The following is a 20,562-nucleotide window of genomic DNA, read 5'->3' as shown; positions in this document are numbered from 1 at the left end:
ATCTGAGGGTCCCCAGCCACTTCCTGCAGACAGTCTCTCCCAAACCCTCAGGCTGTGCAGCTCCTTGTTGCTGGGCCGTGGGAGAAAGCAGGATCATCCCAGATTTGAAACAGGCAACTACGTCTGTAGGAGGCATTTAAATTCATGGTGTAGAGGAACTGTTGTCTTTCGGGGTCAGGAGGTGTAGATGGAGAGGACTGTTGTCATCGGGGTGTCAGGAGGTGTAGATGTATCGGAACTGTTGTAATTGAGGGGTTCAGGAGATGTTGATGTAGAGTAACTGTTGTCATTGGATGGTCATGAGGTGTAGATTGAGCAGAATTGTTTTCATTGAGGGGGTCAGGAGGTATAGATGGTCAGGAACCTTTGTCATTGGGGGTAACAGGAGGTGAGATGGAGAGAAACTGTTGACATTGGGGGTTCAGGAGGTGTAGATGGAGAGGAACTGTTGACATTGGGGGTTCAGGAGGTGTAGATGGAGAGGAACTGTTGACATTGGGGGTTCAGGAGGTGTAGATGGAGAGGAAATGTTGTCTTGGGGAAGCAGTAGCTGTAGATGGAGAGGAACTGTTGACATTGGGGGTGTCAGGAGGTGTAGATGGATATGAACTGTTGTCATTGGGGGTCAGGAGGTGTAGATGGAGGGGAACTGTTGTCACGGGGGGGGTTCAGGAGGTGTAGATGGAGAGGAACTGTTGTCATTTGGGGTGTCAGGAGGTGTAGATGGAGAGGAACTTGTCGTGGGGGGGTTCAGGTGTTGTAGATGGAGAGGAACTGTTGTCATTGGGGTGGTCAGGAGGTGTAGATGGAGAGGAACTGTTGTCATTGGGGGTCAGGAGGTGTAGATGGAGAGGAACTTGTCGTGGGGGGGTTCAGGTGTTGTAGATGGAGAGGAACTGTTGTCATTGGGGTGGTCAGGAGGTGTAGATGGAGAGGAACTGTTGTCATTGGGGGTCAGGAGGTGTAGATGGAGAGGAACTGTTGTCACAGGGGAGTTCAGGAGGTGTAGATGGAGAGGAACTGTTGTCATTGGGGTGGTCAGGAGGTGTAGATGGAGAGGAACTGTTGTCATTGGGGGGGTCAGGAGGTGTAGATGGAGAGGAACTGTTGTCATTGAGGTGGTCAGGAGGTGTAGATGGAGAGGAACTGTTGTCATTGGGGGGGTCAGGAGGTGTAGATGGAGAGGAACTGTTGTCATTGAGGTGGTCAGGAGGTGTAGATGGAGAGGAACTGTTGTCATTGGGGGGGTCAGGAGGTGTAGATGAGGAGGAACTGTTGTCATTGGAGTGGTCAGGAGGTGTAGATGAGGAGGAACTGTTGTCATTGGGGGGGTCAGGAGGTGTAGATGGAGAGGAACTGTTGTCATTGGGGTGTCAGGAGGTGTAGATGGAGAGGAACTTGTCGTGGGGGGGTTCAGGTGTTGTAGATGGAGAGGAACTGTTGTCATTGGGGGGTCAGGAGTTGTAGATGGAGAGGAACTGTTGTCATTGGGGGGTCAGGAGGTGTAGATGGAGAGGAACTGTTGTCATTGGTGGTCAGGAGGTGTAGATGGAGAGGAACTCTTGTCATGGGGGGTCAGGAGGTGTAGATGGAGAGGAACTGTTGTCATGGGGGGTCAGGAGGTGTAGATGGAGAGGAACTGTTGTCATGGGGGGTCAGGTGGTGTAAATGGAGAGGAACTGTTGTCATTGGGGGGTCAGGATGTGTAGATGGAGATGATCTGTTGTCATTGGGGGTGTCAGTAGGTGTAGATGGAGAGGAACTGTTGTCATGAGGGGTCAGGAGGTGTAGATGGAGAGGAACTGTTGTCATGGGGGGTCAGGTGGTGTAAATGGAGAGGAACTGTTGTCATTGGGGGTCAGGAGGTGTAGATGGAGAGGAACTGTTGTCATTGGGGGTGTCAGGAGGTGTAGATGGAGTGGAACTGTTGTCATTGGGGGGGTCAGGAGGTGTAGATGGAGAGGAACTGTTGTCATTGAGGGGGTCAGGAAGTGTAGATGGAGAGGAACTGTTGTCATTGAGGGGGTCAGGAGGTGTAGATGGAGAGGAACTGTTGTCATTGAGGGGGTCAGGAGGTGTAGATGGAGAGGAACTGTTGACATTGGGGGTCAGGAGGTGTAGATGGAGAGGAACTGTTGTCATTGGTGGTCAGGAGGTATAGATGGAGAGGAACTGTTGTCATGGGGGGGTCAGGAGGTGTAGATGGAGGGGAGCTGTTGTCATGGGGGGGTCAGGAGGTGTAGATGGAGAGGAACTGTTGTCATTGGGGGGGTCAGGAGGTGTAAATGGAGAGGAACTGTTGTCATGGGGGGTCAGGAGGTGCAGATGGAGAGGAACTGTTGTCATGGGGGGGTCAGGAGGTGTAGATGGAGAGGAACTGTTGTCATGGGGGGTCAGGAGGTGTAGATGGAGAGGAACTGTTGTCATGGGGTGGTCAGGAAGTGTAGATGGAGAGGAACTGTTGTCATGGGGGGTCAGGAGGTGTAGATGGAGAGGAAATGTTGTCTTGGGGAAGCAGTAGCTGTAGATGGAGAGGAACTGTTGACATTGGGGGTGTCAGGAGGTGTAGATGGATATGAACTGTTGTCATTGGGGGTCAGGAGGTGTAGATGGAGGGGAACTGTTGTCACGGGGGGGGTTCAGGAGGTGTAGATGGAGAGGAACTGTTGTCATTTGGGGTGTCAGGAGGTGTAGATGGAGAGGAACTTGTCGTGGGGGGGTTCAGGTGTTGTAGATGGAGAGGAACTGTTGTCATTGGGGTGGTCAGGAGGTGTAGATGGAGAGGAACTGTTGTCATTGGGGGTCAGGAGGTGTAGATGGAGAGGAACTTGTCGTGGGGGGGTTCAGGTGTTGTAGATGGAGAGGAACTGTTGTCATTGGAGTGGTCAGGAGGTGTAGATGAGGAGGAACTGTTGTCATTGGGGGGGTCAGGAGGTGTAGATGGAGAGGAACTGTTGTCATTGGGGTGTCAGGAGGTGTAGATGGAGAGGAACTTGTCGTGGGGGGGTTCAGGTGTTGTAGATGGAGAGGAACTGTTGTCATTGGGGGGTCAGGAGTTGTAGATGGAGAGGAACTGTTGTCATTGGGGGGTCAGGAGGTGTAGATGGAGAGGAACTGTTGTCATTGGTGGTCAGGAGGTGTAGATGGAGAGGAACTCTTGTCATGGGGGGTCAGGAGGTGTAGATGGAGAGGAACTGTTGTCATGGGGGGTCAGGAGGTGTAGATGGAGAGGAACTGTTGTCATGGGGGGTCAGGTGGTGTAAATGGAGAGGAACTGTTGTCATTGGGGGGTCAGGATGTGTAGATGGAGATGATCTGTTGTCATTGGGGGTGTCAGTAGGTGTAGATGGAGAGGAACTGTTGTCATGAGGGGTCAGGAGGTGTAGATGGAGAGGAACTGTTGTCATGGGGGGTCAGGTGGTGTAAATGGAGAGGAACTGTTGTCATTGGGGGTCAGGAGGTGTAGATGGAGAGGAACTGTTGTCATTGGGGGTGTCAGGAGGTGTAGATGGAGTGGAACTGTTGTCATTGGGGGGGTCAGGAGGTGTAGATGGAGAGGAACTGTTGTCATTGAGGGGGTCAGGAAGTGTAGATGGAGAGGAACTGTTGTCATTGAGGGGGTCAGGAGGTGTAGATGGAGAGGAACTGTTGTCATTGAGGGGGTCAGGAGGTGTAGATGGAGAGGAACTGTTGACATTGGGGGTCAGGAGGTGTAGATGGAGAGGAACTGTTGTCATTGGTGGTCAGGAGGTATAGATGGAGAGGAACTGTTGTCATGGGGGGGTCAGGAGGTGTAGATGGAGGGGAGCTGTTGTCATGGGGGGGTCAGGAGGTGTAGATGGAGAGGAACTGTTGTCATTGGGGGGGTCAGGAGGTGTAAATGGAGAGGAACTGTTGTCATGGGGGGTCAGGAGGTGCAGATGGAGAGGAACTGTTGTCATGGGGGGGTCAGGAGGTGTAGATGGAGAGGAACTGTTGTCATGGGGGGTCAGGAGGTGTAGATGGAGAGGAACTGTTGTCATGGGGTGGTCAGGAAGTGTAGATGGAGAGGAACTGTTGTCATGGGGGGTCAGGAGGTTTAGATGGAGAGGAACTGTTGTCATGGGGGTTCAGGAGGTGTAGATGGAGAGGGACTGTTGTCATGGGGGTTCAGGAGGTGTAGATGGAGAGGGACTGTTGTCATGGGGGGTCAGGAGGTGTAGATGGAGAGGAACTGTTGACATTGGGGGTTCAGGAGGTGTAGATGGAGAGGAAATGTTGTCTTGGGGAAGCAGTAGCTGTAGATGGAGAGGAACTGTTGACATTGGGGGTGTCAGGAGGTGTAGATGGATATGAACTGTTGTCATTGGGGGTCAGGAGGTGTAGATGGAGGGGAACTGTTGTCACGGGGGGGGTTCAGGAGGTGTAGATGGAGAGGAACTGTTGTCATTTGGGGTGTCAGGAGGTGTAGATGGAGAGGAACTTGTCGTGGGGGGGTTCAGGTGTTGTAGATGGAGAGGAACTGTTGTCATTGGGGTGGTCAGGAGGTGTAGATGGAGAGGAACTGTTGTCATTGGGGGTCAGGAGGTGTAGATGGAGAGGAACTTGTCGTGGGGGGGTTCAGGTGTTGTAGATGGAGAGGAACTGTTGTCATTGGGGTGGTCAGGAGGTGTAGATGGAGAGGAACTGTTGTCATTGGGGGTCAGGAGGTGTAGATGGAGAGGAACTGTTGTCACAGGGGAGTTCAGGAGGTGTAGATGGAGAGGAACTGTTGTCATTGGGGTGGTCAGGAGGTGTAGATGGAGAGGAACTGTTGTCATTGGGGGGGTCAGGAGGTGTAGATGGAGAGGAACTGTTGTCATTGAGGTGGTCAGGAGGTGTAGATGGAGAGGAACTGTTGTCATTGGGGGGGTCAGGAGGTGTAGATGGAGAGGAACTGTTGTCATTGAGGTGGTCAGGAGGTGTAGATGGAGAGGAACTGTTGTCATTGGGGGGGTCAGGAGGTGTAGATGAGGAGGAACTGTTGTCATTGGAGTGGTCAGGAGGTGTAGATGAGGAGGAACTGTTGTCATTGGGGGTGTCAGGAGGTGTAGATGGAGAGGAACTGTTGTCATTGGGGTGTCAGGAGGTGTAGATGGAGAGGAACTTGTCGTGGGGGGGTTCAGGTGTTGTAGATGGAGAGGAACTGTTGTCATTGGGGGGTCAGGAGTTGTAGATGGAGAGGAACTGTTGTCATTGGGGGGTCAGGAGGTGTAGATGGAGAGGAACTGTTGTCATTGGTGGTCAGGAGGTGTAGATGGAGAGGAACTCTTGTCATGGGGGGTCAGGAGGTGTAAATGGAGAGGAACTGTTGTCATTGGGGGGTCAGGATGTGTAGATGGAGATGATCTGTTGTCATTGGGGGTGTCAGTAGGTGTAGATGGAGAGGAACTGTTGTCATGAGGGGTCAGGAGGTGTAGATGGAGAGGAACTGTTGTCATGGGGGGTCAGGTGGTGTAAATGGAGAGGAACTGTTGTCATTGGGGGTCAGGAGGTGTAGATGGAGAGGAACTGTTGTCATTGGGGGTGTCAGGAGGTGTAGATGGAGTGGAACTGTTGTCATTGGGGGGGTCAGGAGGTGTAGATGGAGAGGAACTGTTGTCATTGAGGGGGTCAGGAAGTGTAGATGGAGAGGAACTGTTGTCATTGAGGGGGTCAGGAGGTGTAGATGGAGAGGAACTGTTGTCATTGAGGGGGTCAGGAGGTGTAGATGGAGAGGAACTGTTGACATTGGGGGTCAGGAGGTGTAGATGGAGAGGAACTGTTGTCATTGGTGGTCAGGAGGTATAGATGGAGAGGAACTGTTGTCATGGGGGGGTCAGGAGGTGTAGATGGAGGGGAGCTGTTGTCATGGGGGGGTCAGGAGGTGTAGATGGAGAGGAACTGTTGTCATTGGGGGGGTCAGGAGGTGTAAATGGAGAGGAACTGTTGTCATGGGGGGTCAGGAGGTGCAGATGGAGAGGAACTGTTGTCATGGGGGGGTCAGGAGGTGTAGATGGAGAGGAACTGTTGTCATGGGGGGTCAGGAGGTGTAGATGGAGAGGAACTGTTGTCATGGGGTGGTCAGGAAGTGTAGATGGAGAGGAACTGTTGTCATGGGGGGTCAGGAGGTTTAGATGGAGAGGAACTGTTGTCATGGGGGTTCAGGAGGTGTAGATGGAGAGGGACTGTTGTCATGGGGGTTCAGGAGGTGTAGATGGAGAGGGACTGTTGTCATGGGGGGTCAGGAGGTGTAAATGGAGAGGAACTGTTGTCATTGAGGGGGTCAGGAGGTGTAGATGGAGAGGAACTGATGTCATTGTGGGTCTTAGGAGGTGTAGATGGAGAGGAACTGTTGTCATGGGGGGGTCAGATGGTGTAAATGGAGAGGAACTGTTGTCATGGGGTGTCAGGAGGTGTAGATGGAGAGGAACTGTTGTCATGGGGGGTCAGGAGGTGTAGATGGAGAGGAACTGTTGTCATGGGGGGGTCAGGAAGTGTAGATGGAGAGGAACTGTTGTCATGGGGGGGTCAGGACGTGTAGATGGAGAGGAACTGTTGTCATGGGGGGTCAGGAGGTGTAAATGGAGAGGAACTGTTGTCATGGGGGGTCAGGAGGTGTAGATGGAGAGGAACTGTTGTCATTGGGGTCAGGAGGTGTAGATGGAGAGGAACTGTTGTCATGGGGGTCAGGTGGTGTAAATGGAGAGGAACTGTTCTCATGGGGGGTCAGGAGGTGTAGATGGAGAGGAACTGTTGTCATTAGGGGGGTCAGGATGTGTAGTTGGAGAGGAACTGTTGTAATTGGGGGGAAGGGGTCAGGAGGTGTAGATGGAGAGGAACTGTTGTCACTGGGTGTGTCAGGATGTGTAGATGGAGAGGAACTGTTGTCATTGGGTGTGTCAGGAGGTGTAGATGGAGAGGAACTGTTGTCATGGGGGGTCAGGTGGTGTAAATGGAGAGGAACTGTTGTCATGGGGGGTCAGGAGGTGTAGATGGAGAGGAACTGTTGTCATTGGGGTCAGGAGGTGTAGATGGAGAGGAACTGTTGTCATGGCGGGTCAGGTGGTGTAAATGGAGAGGAACTGTTGTCATGGGGGGTCAGGAGGTGTAGATGGAGAGGAACTGTTGTCATTGGGGGGTCAGGAGGTGTAGATGGAGAGGAACTGTTGTCATGGGGGGTCAGGAGGTGTAGATGGAGAGGAACTGTTGTCATTGGGGGGTCAGGAGGTGTAGATGGAGGGGAACTGTTGTCATGGGGGGTCAGGAGGTGTAAATGGAGAGGAACTGTTGTCATTGAGGGGGTCAGGAGGTGTAGATGGAGAGGAACTGATGTCATTGTGGGTCTTAGGAGGTGTAGATGGAGAGGAACTGTTGTCATGGGGGGGTCAGGTGGTGTAAATGGAGAGGAACTGTTGTCATGGGGTGTCAGGAGGTGTAGATGGAGAGGAACTGTTGTCATGGGGGGTCAGGAGGTGTAGATGGAGAGGAACTGTTGTCATGGGGGGTCAGGAGGTGTAGATGGAGAGGAACTGTTGTCATGGGGGGGTCAGGACGTGTAGATGGAGAGGAACTGTTGTCATGGGGGGGTCAGGAGGTGTAGATGGAGAGGAACTGTTGTCATTGGGGTCAGGAGGTGTAGATGGAGAGGAACTGTTGTCATGGGGGTCAGGTGGTGTAAATGGAGAGGAACTGTTCTCATGGGGGGTCAGGAGGTGTAGATGGAGAGGAACTGTTGTCATTGGGGGGTCAGGAGGTGTAGATGGAGGGGATCTGTTGGCATTGGGGGGGTCAGGAGGTGTAGATGGAGGGGAACTGTTGTCATTGGGGTGGTCAGGAGGTGTAGATGGAGAGGAACTGTTGTCATTGGGGGTCAGGAGGTGTAGATGGAGAGGAACTGTTGTCATTGGGGTGTCAGGAGGTGTAGATGGAGAGGAACTGTTGTCATGGGGGGTCAGGAGGTGTAGATGGAGAGGAACTGTTGTCATTGGGGTCAGGAGGTGTAGATGGAGGGGAGCTGTTGTCATTGGGGTGTCAGGAGGTGTAGATGGAGAGGAACTGTTGTCATTGGGGGTCAGGAGGTGTAGATGGAGGGGAGCAGTTGTCATTGGGGGTCAGGAGGTGTAGATGGAGAGGAACTGTTGTCATGGGGGTGTCAGGAGGTGTAGATGGAGAGGAACTGTTGTCATTGGGGGGTCAGGAGGTGTAGATGGAGAGGAACTGTTGTCATTGTGGGTGTCAGTAGGAGTAGATGGAGAGGATCTGTGGCCATTATTGGGAGTGGTGTCAGGAGGTGTAGATTGAAAGGAACTGTTGTCAATGGGAGTGTCCGGTGCAGATGGCGAGGAGATGTTTTCATTGTGGGGTCAGGATGGGTAGATTGAGAAGAAACACGAGGAAATCTACAGATGCTGGAAATTCAAACAACAGCACACACAAAATGCTGGTGGAACACAGCAGGCCAGGCAGCATCTATAGGGAGAAGCGATGTCGACGCTTCAGGCCGAAACCCTTTGTCAGCACTAACTGAAAGGAAAGATACTAAGAGATTTGAAAGTAGTGGGGGGAGGGGGAAATGCGAAATGATAGGTGTAGACCGGATGGGGTGGGATGAAGCTAAGAGCTGGAAAGGTGATTTTTGAAAGTGATACAGAGCTGGAGAAGGGAAAAGATCATGGGACAGGAGGCCTCGGGGGAAAGAAAGGGGGAGGGGAGCACCAGAGGGAGATGGAGAACAGGCAGAGTGATGGGCAGAGAGAGAGAAAAAAATAAATAACATAATATTGTCAGGGATGTGGTAAGAAGGGGAGGAGGGGCATTAACGGAAGTTAGAGAAGTCATTGTTCATGCTATCAGGTTGGAGGCTACCCAGCCGGTATATAAGGTGTTGTTCCTCCAACCTGAGTGTGGCTTCATCTTGACAGTAGAGGAGGCCATGGATAGACATATCAGAATGGGAATGGGACGTGGAATTAAAAAGTGTGGCCACTGGGAGATCCTGCTTTTTCTGGCGGACCGAGCGTAGGTGTTCAGCGAAACGGTCTCCCAGTCTGCGTCGGGTCTCACCAATATATAAAAGGCCACACCGGGAGCACCGGACGCAGTATACCACACCAGCCAACTCACAGGTGAAGTGTCGCCTCACCTGAAAGGATTGTCTGGGGCGCTGAATGGTGGTGAGGGAGGAAGTGTAAGGGCAAGTGTAGCACTTGTTCCGCGTACAGATTGAGAGGAACTGTGTCCATTGGTGGCGTGGTGTCAGGAGGTGTTGATGGACAAGAACTGTTGTTAAAAAGGGTGTCAGCAGCTCTAGCTTGAGAGGAATTGTTGTCCTTGGGGGTGTCAGGAGGTGTAGATGGAGAGCAACTGTTCTCATTTGGGGGGGTTTAGGAGGTGTAGATGGAGAGGAATTGTTGTCCTTGGGGGTGTCAGGAGGTGTAGATGGAGAGGAACTGTTCTCATTTGGGGGGGTTTAGGAGGTGTAGATGGAGAGGAATTGTTGTCCTTGGGGGTGTCAGGAGGTGTAGATGGAGAGGAATTGTTGTCCTTGGGGGTGTCAGGAGGTGTAGATACAAAGGAACTGTTCTCATTTGGGGGGGTTTAGGAGGTGTAAATGGAGAGGAACTCTTATGATTAGGGTCTGTCAGGAGGTGTAGATGGAGAGGAACTGTTGTCATTGGGGGGGTCAGGAGGTGTAGATGGAGAGGAACTGTGGCCATAGGTCAGTGGGGTGTCAGGAGATTTACATGGAGAGGAACTATTGTCATTAGGGGTGCCAGTAGGTGTAAATGGAGAGGAACTGATGTCATTGAGGGAGTCAGGAGGTGTAGATGGAGAGGAACTGTTGTCATGGGGGGGTCAGGAGGTGTAGATGGAGAGAAACTGTTGTCATGGGGGGGTCAGGAGGTGTAGATGGAGAGGAACTGATGTCATTGAGGGAGTCAGGAGGTGTAGATGGAGAGGAACTGTTGTCATTGGGGTGGTCAGGAGGTGTAGATGGAGAGGAACTGTTGTCATTGGGGTGGTCAGGAGGTGTAGATGGAGAGGAACTGTTGTCATTGGGGGTCAGGAAGTGTAGATGGAGAGAAACTGTTGTCATTGGGGTGGTCAGGAGGTGTTGATGGAGGGGAGCTGTTGTCATTGGGGGGTCAGGATGTGTAGATGGAGAGGAACTGTTGTCATTGGGGTGGTCAGGAGGTGTGGATGGAGAGGAACTGTTGTCATTGGGGTGGTCAGGAGGTGTAGATGGAGAGGAACTGTTGTCATTGGGGGTCAGGAAGTGTAGATGGAGAGAAACTGTTGTCATTGGGGTGGTCAGGAGGTGTGGATGGAGAGGAACTGTTTTCATTGGCGGTGTCAGGAGCTGTGGATGGAGAGGAACTGTGCCATTGGTGGAGTGGGTCAGGAGGTGTAGATGGCGATGAACTGTTGTCATTGGGGGTGTCTGGTGCAGATGGATATGAACTGTTGTCATTGGTGTTAGAAGGTGTATATACAGAGGGACTGTTGTCATTTGGGTTGTTCAGGAGGTGTAGATGGAGTGGAACTGTTATTGGGGTTGTCAGGAGGTGTAGATGTAGAGGAACTGTTGTCATTGGGCGGTCAGGAGGTGTAGATGGAGAGGAACTGTTGTCATTGGGCGGTCAGGAGGTGTAGATGGAGAGGAACTGTTGTCATTGGGGGGGTCAGGAGGTGTAGATGGAGAGGAACTGTTGTCGTTGGGGGGGTCAGGAGATGTAGATGGAGAGGAACTGTTGTCATTGGGGGTGTCAGGAGGTGTAGATCGAGAGGAACTTGTCATTGGGGTCTCAGGAGATGTTGGTTGAGTGGAACTGTTGTCATTGTGTGGTCAGAAGGTGTAGGTTGAGAGGAACTGTTGTCATTGGGAGGTCAGGATGTGTAGAATGAGGGGAACTATTGTCATTGGGTAGTCAGAAGGTGTACATGGAGAGGAACTGTTGTCGTTGGGAGGGTCAGGAGGTGTAGATCAAGAGGATCTGTTTTCATTGGCGGTCAGGATGTGGAAATGGAGTACAACTGTTGTCATTATGGGGTCTGCAGGTGTAGATGGAGAGGAACTGTTAGCAATGGGAGGGTCAGGAGGTGTAGATGGAGAGGATCTGTTGTCATTGGGGGTGCCAGGTGGTGTAGGTGGAGAGGAAATGTTGTCATTGGGGGGTCAGGAGGTGTAGAATTAGGGTATCTGTGGCCATTGGGGGGGTCAGGAGGTGTAGATGGAGAGGAACTGTTGTCATGGGGGGTCAGGAGATGTAGATGGAGAGGAACTGTTGTCTTGGGGGCGGGGGGAGTTCAGGAAGCAGTGAACTGAGAATAAGGAAGATTGATGAAGGAGCAGAACTAACCGGAGGAGAATGCTCGTAGGACAGCGAGGGTTGGGCTGTGCTGATTAGAAAAGGAAGTTTGTATTTTCATTGTGAGAAGTCAGCAGATCAGATTTATCTCTCACTTGTACAGTACATCGAAGTATAGTGAACTGTATAGTCAACACACTGAGGGATGTGCTGGTGGCAGCCCGATATTGCCACACATTCCCGTGCCTACATAGCATACTCACAGTGCTCGGCAGATCAACATGGAACACAACAGACAACAAAACAACAACAGCAAAACCAGCCGCTTTCCTCTCACCCACCCTCCCACAGCTATGGATTGTCCTACTCCAGGGCAGGCCTCCAGGCCTTCATAATCTGACTTCTAACTCCCCCCATTCTTCTCTGTAAACCCTAACTTTAATTCCCTTCTTCATCCCCTAAACCAACCTCGAAACTTAAAAAAGCAGCAAGACTGAGCCCTGACCTCTATAAGACATAGGAGCAGATTTAGTGCTTTAGGCCCATCGAGTCTGCCTTAGGGTTTCAACATGGTTGATTTATTACCCTCTCATCGCACTCTCCTGCTTTCTCCCAGTAGCATTTGATGCCCTGATTAATCGCAAACCTATCCAGCTCCGTTCTGAACATATGAAATGAGGAATTGGATCCAGAGCATGCACTCCTGCTTGTAAACTATCGTCAGATGGACCAGATGTTAAATCCCCAACAGGGCCCTTTAATAGAGAACAGTTTCTCTTATTCTTGGAGAAATGGGCTTTGGAAAACAAGGATAGAGAAGATTTGTGCCTTTCACTGGAGAGAAAGTACAGTGCACAACTTGAGTTTATAGGCTTTCGCATGTTTGCACCTTTGAAGGAATTAATGAATGATGCGTTATAAAGGAGTTGCCAGTTTTTAACTCTTTTCAATCTTCTGCTTGTAAATTAAGCAGAGACACATGAGCAAGCTCAAGAATTTTATTTAATCTGATTAAAATATTCAAACCCTCCCTTGTGAGATTTAAAAGTTTGGATGTTAAGTTTCAACATATTAAGAAACTAAAAATCTTGTCCAATATTTTTGCTTTACAATATTGTTTCAATTGAAATCTGGAAGAATTCAATCCTTAAGATTTACTGTTCACTTTAGATGGATTTTAAATGGTGAGCAGTAGGCATTTGTATTTTACAAAGACAAAAAAAAAATCTGAAAAAGGAGCGTGATATTTTGGTGGGAATTGTGTAGTTCCTGTTGTGAATAAAATGTAATTATTGTGGAAAACACAGACTTCTGTCGTATCCAAATGAGAGGCTTTTGCTACGTTTCTGTCTCTCATCAGGCATGCTACTTACAGTGTTGTAATGGAGGAAACCGGATAATGGGCTTGATTTCTGTTGGCAGCAATTTGGGGTTTTGTTAACTTTTGGGTGAGTTTGTGTAGAAGCAGCACTAAGCAGAGACTGTCACAGATGCTTAGTGCTAATGAGAAGGTGTTTGAGAAGGGTGTTGGTGAACTGAAAGGCTCGAAGGCCGGAATTGAACTGAGTGAAGCAGCAACATCAAGATTCCATAAAATCTGTCCAGCGCCTTACGCACTACGTTCTGAAGTGGATGAAGATTCAATAAAATCTGTCCAGCGCCTTACGCACTACGTTCTGAAGTGGATGAAGATTCAATAAAATCTGTCCAGCGCCTTACGCACTACGTTCTGAAGTGGATGAAGATTCAATAAAATCTGTCCAGCGCCTTACGCACTACGTTCTGAAGTGGATGAAGATTCAATAAAATCTGTCCAGCGCCTTACGCACTACGTTCTGAAGTGGATGAAGATTCAATAAAATCTGTCCAGCGCCTTACGCACTACGTTCTGAAGTGGATGAAGATTCAATAAAATCTGTCCAGCGCCTTACGCACTACGTTCTGAAGTGGATGAAGATTCAATAAAATCTGTCCAGCGCCTTACGCACTACGTTCTGAAGTGGATGAAGATTCAATAAAATCTGTCCAGCGCCTTACGCACTACGTTCTGAAGTGGATGAAGATTCAATAAAATCTGTCCAGCGCCTTACGCACTACGTTCTGAAGTGGATGAAGATTCAATAAAATCTGTCCAGCGCCTTACGCACTACGTTCTGAAGTGGATGAAGATTCAATAAAATCTGTCCAGCGCCTTACGCACTACGTTCTGAAGTGGATGAAGATTCAATAAAATCTGTCCAGCGCCTTACGCACTACGTTCTGAAGTGGATGCCAAACTGAAGAGCTTGCAGGCATCTGAAATTCTCTCCAAGGCTGAGTGGAGTGGCTGAGCCACGGCCATTGTCCCGGTGATCAAGAAAGGGAAGGCTGGATCCGTTTGCATATGTGGGGATCTCAAGGTGAGCATCAACCCCGTGCTGTGAACTGTGCAGTGTCCCCTGCCGTGAACAGAAGACAGTTTGGCATCTTCGGCAGGCGGGGAGAAGTTTTCAAAGATTGATTTGTCACAAGCCTATCTGCAAATGCAGACTGAGTGGTCAAGCAGGAAATCCCTCATGATCCACACTCACAAGGGACTGTTCCAGTATAATCATCCGGTCTTTGGTGTCGTATCAGCTACAGCAATTTGCAAAGTGCTCCAAGATATCCAGGGAGTACAATGTTACCTTGATGACATCAGCGTGAATGGCAAGAATGATGAAGAGCACCTCCAGATCCTTGGTAAAATGCTTACCAGGCTGAGCGTGTATGGTCTGTGCACAGAGAGAGACAGATGTGAGTTTTCAAGAATTAAATCTGATATTGTGGACATGTCACTGACAAGCATGGTTGACATAAGACACAAGAGAAGATTGAAGCAGTGCCACAGGCAGTCAAACTGGAAAATGTATCAGGTCACACTTGGGCCTTGTAGTAATAACATCGGATGAACTGCTCACCCATTATGACCCATCACTGCCGTGCCATGCCTCCCCTTATGGCATTGGAGCTGTTTTGTCACAAATTATGAAAGATGGATCTGAATGCCGATTGTGTTTGCTTCAAGATCGCTGAATCAAGAGGCCCTTAGTCTAGTCTGGGGAATAAAGAAGTTCCATCTCTACTTCTACAGATAAAAGTTTACAGTAGTGACAGATCCCCAGCCCCTTGTGTCCATATTCAATCCCAGGAAGGAAATTCCAGAGATGTCTGCTACCCAGTTACAACGTTGGGCACTTTTCCGAGGAACCCACTCCTATCCCATGGTGTTCAAGGCTACCAAACAACGCAGCAATGCTGATGGCTTGTCGCCTCTTCCACTACTGGCAAGAGAAGAGAAGTCTTCATACTGTGTGTGACCCAGCAACAGTGTTCCCCACCGCACTGGTGGACCAGCTGCCGGTAACAAATTCTGAAATGCAAAGGGAAACAAGAATGACTCGACATTGTCAAAAGTCAATGAAATCGTCATGAAAGGGTGGCCAGCTCATGGTTTCCAGAGTTCTCACTGAGACTGGACCAACTGTTGGTATGTCAAAGAAAGCTGACGTGTGGATCTCGTGTTGTGGTTCCCTCTAAACTGCACGCCAGGGTGACAGAAAATCTGCGTGAAGGACACCTGGGTAGTGTCAAATGAAGAGTCTCGTCTGGAACTACGTGTGGTGGCCGGGGATAGATAAACATTGAAAACTTGGCCAAAAGCTATTTGGGGTGCTAAAAAGATCAAAATGCACCCTCACCGGCACTGTTACACCCATGGGAGTGGCTGTCATCACCATGGCAAAAATTACATATTGACTTTGCTGGGCCATTCATGGACTCCATGTTCCTGATTACTGTGGATGTTCATTCGATGTGGCCAGAGGTTATACCAATGAAGTCAACCACCTCAGCAAAGACTGTCTCCATTCTGGGGACTTCCTTCACTTGAAATGGCTTATCAGAACAAATAGTGATAGCAGAGCACAATACACATCAGACAAATTCTGACTGCTCATGAAAAAAAAAGGCATCAGACATTTCAAGTCAGCTCAATGCTCTTCATGAGCAGGAATCTGGGATCTCGTGTAGACCTCCTGAAACCAGATCTACAGAGGGAAGTGCAGAATGAACGGTTCAGCCAGTCGCTAAATGATGTAGCAAGGGGCATTGAGGTTGGACAGGAAGTCCTTGTGCCTGATTACCGAGAAGACAGGTGGACATCTGGTAGGATAGCGACAAGAAGTGGACCACTGATGTACTCAGTGGATGTTCTAGATCAGACATGGAGATGTCATGTGGACCAGATACTGGATACTCAAACACAGAACACACCCGAGTCGATTGTATCCAACAAACCAGACACATTACAGACACCGGACTTGCCTCTCAGTGATGATCATGTCACTAACAGATGTGATACAGGCAACTGAGAACGCTGTCTTAGGACGAGACACCGACCAAACGTGATGCCACTCCACAGGCCAGGGGTGCTATGAGGATGAGAACGTTATCGCTGACGAGACACTTGCCAAACGTGATGCCACTCCACAGGCCGGGGTGCTATGAGGATGAGAACGTTATCGCTGACAAGACACTTGCCAAACGTGATGCCACTCCACAGGCCAGGGGTGCTATGAGGATGAGAACGTTATCGCTGACGAGACACTTGCCAAACGTGATGCCACTCCACAGGCCAGGGGTGCTATGAGGATGAGAACGTTATCGCTGACAAGACACTTGCCAAAGGTGATGCCACTCCACAGGGCAGGGGTGCTATGAGGATGAGAACGTTATCGCTGACAAGACACTTGCCAAAGGTGATGCCACTCCACAGGGCAGGGGTGCTATGAGGATGAGAACGTTATCGCTGACAAGACACTTACCAAACGTGATGCCACTCCACAGGCCAGGGGTGCTATGAGGATGAGAACGTTATCGCTGACAAGACACTTGCCAAACGTGATGCCACTCCACAGGCCAGGGGTGCTATGAGGATGAGAACGTTATCGCTGACAAGACACTTGCCAAACGTGATGCCACTCCACAGGCCAGGGGTGCTATGAGGATGAGAACGTTATCGCTGACGAGACACTTGCCAAACGTGATGCCACTCCACAGGCCAGGGGTGCTATGAGGATGAGAACGTTATCACTGACAAGACACCGACCAAACGTGATGCCACTCCACAGGGCAGGGGTGCTATGAGGATGAGAACGTTATCGCTGACAAGACACCGACCAAACGTGATGCCACTCCACAGGCCAGGGGTGCTATGAGGATGAGAACGTTATCGCTGACGAGACACTTGCCAAACGTGATGCCACTCCACAGGCCAGGGGTGCTATGAGGATGAGAACGTTATCACTGACGAGACACTTGCCAAACGTGATGCCACTCCACAGGCCAGGGGTGCTATGAGGATGAGAACGTTATCGCTGACGAGACACTTGCCAAACGTGATGCCACTCCACAGGCCAGGGGTGCTATGAGGATGAGAACGTTATCGCTGACAAGACACTTGCCAAACGTGATGCCACTCCACAGGGCAGGGGTGCTATGAGGATGAGAACGTTATCGCTGACGAGACACTTGCCAAACGTGATGCCACTCCACAGGCCAGGGGTGCTATGAGGATGAGAACGTTATCACTGACGAGACACTTGCCAAACGTGATGCCACTCCACAGGGCAGGGGTGCTATGAGGATGAGAACGTTATCGCTGACGAGACACTTGCCAAACGTGATGCCACTCCACAGGCCAGGGGTGCTATGAGGATGAGAACGTTATCGCTGACGAGACACTTGCCAAACGTGATGCCACTCCACAGGCCAGGGGTGCTATGAGGATGAGAACGTTATCGCTGACGAGACACTTGCCAAACGTGATGCCACTCCACAGGCCAGGGGTGCTATGAGGATGAGAACGTTATCGCTGACGAGACACTTGCCAAACGTGATGCCACTCCACAGGCCAGGGGTGCTATGAGGATGAGAACGTTATCGCTGACGAGACACTTGCCAAACGTGATGCCACTCCACAGGCCAGGGGTGCTATGAGGATGAGAACGTTATCGCTGACAAGACACTTGCCAAACGTGATGCCACTCCACAGGCCAGGGGTGCTATGAGGATGAGAACGTTATCGCTGACAAGACACTTGCCAAACGTGATGCCACTCCACAGGGCAGGGGTGCTATGAGGATGAGAACGTTATCGCTGACGAGACACTTGCCAAACGTGATGCCACTCCACAGGGCAGGGGTGCTATGAGGATGAGAACGTTATCGCTGACGAGACACTTGCCAAACGTGATGCCACTCCACAGGCCAGGGGTGCTATGAGGATGAGAACGTTATCGCTGACGAGACACTTGCCAAACGTGATGCCACTCCACAGGCCAGGGGTGCTATGAGGATGAGAACGTTATCGCTGATGAGACACTTGCCAAACGTGATGCCACTCCACAGGCCAGGGGTGCTATGAGGATGAGAACGTTATCACTGACAAGACACTTGCCAAACGTGATGCCACTCCACAGGCCAGGGGTGCTATGAGGATGAGAACGTTATCGCTGACGAGACACTTACCAAACATGATGCCACTCCACAGGGCAGAGACACTATCCTGAAAGAAACAGAGCACCACCCAAAAGAATGAACCTTTAGAACTGTGAAGTTAGATATGGACCGTTATTGTGAAAGCACGTTTGTTTGGAATGTGGGTGTATGAAAGGGAAATTGAATGTTTTGTACATATGCAGTTTTATGTTGCATTTATCTAAAGGAGGACAAAGTGTAATGTATGGATTATTTCTCTTAGAGAAATGCCTTTCCTTAGCACTACTTATGGATTGTTATCTGTGCCTGTGTATTGACCTGTCTCTCTCTTTCACTGTGATGTGAATATACCAATTAACGCTACTTCCCACATGTGCGTTTTTATTTAAATGATGTGTAGTTGCAAAGAGACTAAGCTCATCTCCCTGACCCGTAATATTCCTAGCATTAAAATACACACATTGGACCAATCTGTCTTGTCTATTTTGCAAGCACCTGCCTGTCCTTCCTTATAGGTTTACTGGTCATGATACGAGGGGTGATTCATAAGTTCGTGACCTAAGGTAGAAGGAGGCAATTTCTTCATCTTACCCTTCCTGACGTCCACAAACAGCTCTTTTCTTACTGACGTTGAGTGCCAGGTTGTTGCTGTGGCACCATTCCACTAGTTGGCATATCTCACTCCTGTATGCCCTCTCGTCACCACCTGAGATTCTACCAACAATGGTTGTATCGTCAGCAAATTTACAGATGGTATTTGAGCTATGCCTAGCCACACAGTCAGGGGTATATAGAGAGTAGAGCAGTGGGATAAGCTCACTCCCCTGAGGGCACCAGTGTTGATCGTCACCGAGGAAGATGTGTTATCATCAATCCGCACAGATTGTGGTCTTCCAGTTAGGAAGTCAAGGATCCAGTTACAGAGGGAGGTACAGAGGCCCAGGTACTGCAACTTCTCAGTCAGGATTGTGGGAATGATGGTATTAAATGCTGAGCTATAGTCAATGAACAGCATCCTGGTGTAGGTGTTTGTTTTGTCCGGGTGGTCTAAAACCATGTGAAGAGCCATTGAGATTACATCTGCCATTGACCTATTGTGGTGACGGGCAAATTTCAGGGGGTCCAAGTCCTTGCTGAGGCAGGAGTTCAGTCTCATCATGACCAACCTCTCAAAGCATTTCATCACTGTCGATGTGAGTGCTACTGGGTGATAGTCATTAAGGCAGACCACATTATTCTTCTTAGGCGCTGGTATAATTGTTGCCTTTTTGAAGCAAGTGGGAACTTCTGCCCGTAGCAGTGAGAGGTTGAAAATATCCTTGAATACTCCCACTAGTTGGTTGGCACAGGTTTTCTGAGCCTTACCAGATACTCCATTGGGACCTTCTGCCTTGTGAGGGTTCACTCTCTTTAAAGACAGCCTAACATCAGCCTCTGAGACACAGATCACAGGGACCTCAGGTGCAGCAGGGATCTTCACAGCTGTAGTTATATTCTCCCTTTCAAAGCATGCTTAGGAGGCGTTGAGTTCACCTGGTAGTGAAGCATCGCTGCCAAAGTTTCGCTTTGTAGGAAGTAATAGAAACAAAGAAACATAGAAAACCTACAGCACAATACAGGCCCTTCGACCCACAAATTTGTGCCAAACATGTCACTACCTTAGAAATTACTAGGCTTACCCATAGCCCTCTATTTTACTAAGCTCCATGTACCTATCTAAAAGCCTCATAAAAGACCCTATTGTATTCGCCTCCACCACTGTTGCCAGCAGCCCATTCCATGCACTCACCACTCTCTGAGTAAAAAAACTTACCTCTGACATCTCTTCTATACCTACTCCCCAGCACCTTAAACCTGTGTTCTCTTGTGGCAACCATTTCAGCCCCGGGAAAAAGCCTCTGACTATCCACATGATCAATACCTCTCATCATCTTGTACACCTCTATCAGGTCACCTCTTATCCTCCTTCACTCCAAAGAGAAAAGGCCGAGTTCACTCAACCTATCCTCATAAGGCATAATGTCTTGCAGACCCTGCCAGAGTTGCCGTGCGTTAGGGTTAGGCTCAGGGTTAATGCATGGGGGATATGGACAGGCTGAGTGATCGGGCATGGCTTATAGAAAATAATGCAGTCATCTACCACTGACTTAGTTGACGTGAAACCTGTTAACTGGCAGCAGTACAGTGAAATTACTTTACATGACAAAATAAATAAATAGTGTGAAAAAAGGAATAATGAGATGCTGTTCACGGACCAGTGTTCACTTTCAGAAAGCCTTTGATAAGGTCCCACATAGGACTTTCAGAAAGCCTTTGATAAAGTCCCATATAGGAGATTAGTGGGCAAAATTAGAGCACGTGGTATTGGGGGTAGGGTACTGACATGGATAGAAAATTAGTTCGCAGACAGGAAACAAAGAGTAGGGATTAATGGGTCCTTTTCAGAATGGCAGGCAGTGACTAGTGGGGTACCGCAAGGCTCGGTGCTGGGACTGCAGCTATTTACAATATACATTAATGATTTAGATGAAGGGATTAAAAGTAACATCAGCAAATTTGCAGATGACACAGAGCTAGGTGGCAGTGTGAAATATGAGGAGGATGTTAGGAGAATGCAGGTTGGGTTAGTGGGCAGATGAATGCACAAGGTGCAAAATCAGTTCATCCCCCAGAGAAGGAAGGATTCAAAGGGGGGAAAGGAGCCACAGTGGTTGACAAAGGAAGTCAGAGATTGC

The 20,562-nt window shown here is 49.7% G+C and overlaps 1 protein-coding gene across 5 annotated transcripts in view; it reads left to right on the top strand.

Moving 5' to 3' along the window:
* LOC140732857 (glutathione hydrolase 1 proenzyme-like) overlaps nucleotides 1-20,562 on the top strand; it is a 141,225-nt gene that overhangs the window by 25,262 nt on the left and 95,401 nt on the right. The window lies entirely within an intron of this gene.

Source organism: Hemitrygon akajei, chromosome 9 (genome assembly GCF_048418815.1).
Source record: "Hemitrygon akajei chromosome 9, sHemAka1.3, whole genome shotgun sequence".
Taxonomy (NCBI): domain Eukaryota; kingdom Metazoa; phylum Chordata; class Chondrichthyes; order Myliobatiformes; family Dasyatidae; genus Hemitrygon; species Hemitrygon akajei.
The sequence above is the reverse complement of the archived record's forward strand: the minus strand, read 5'-3'. Positions and strand labels throughout refer to the sequence as shown.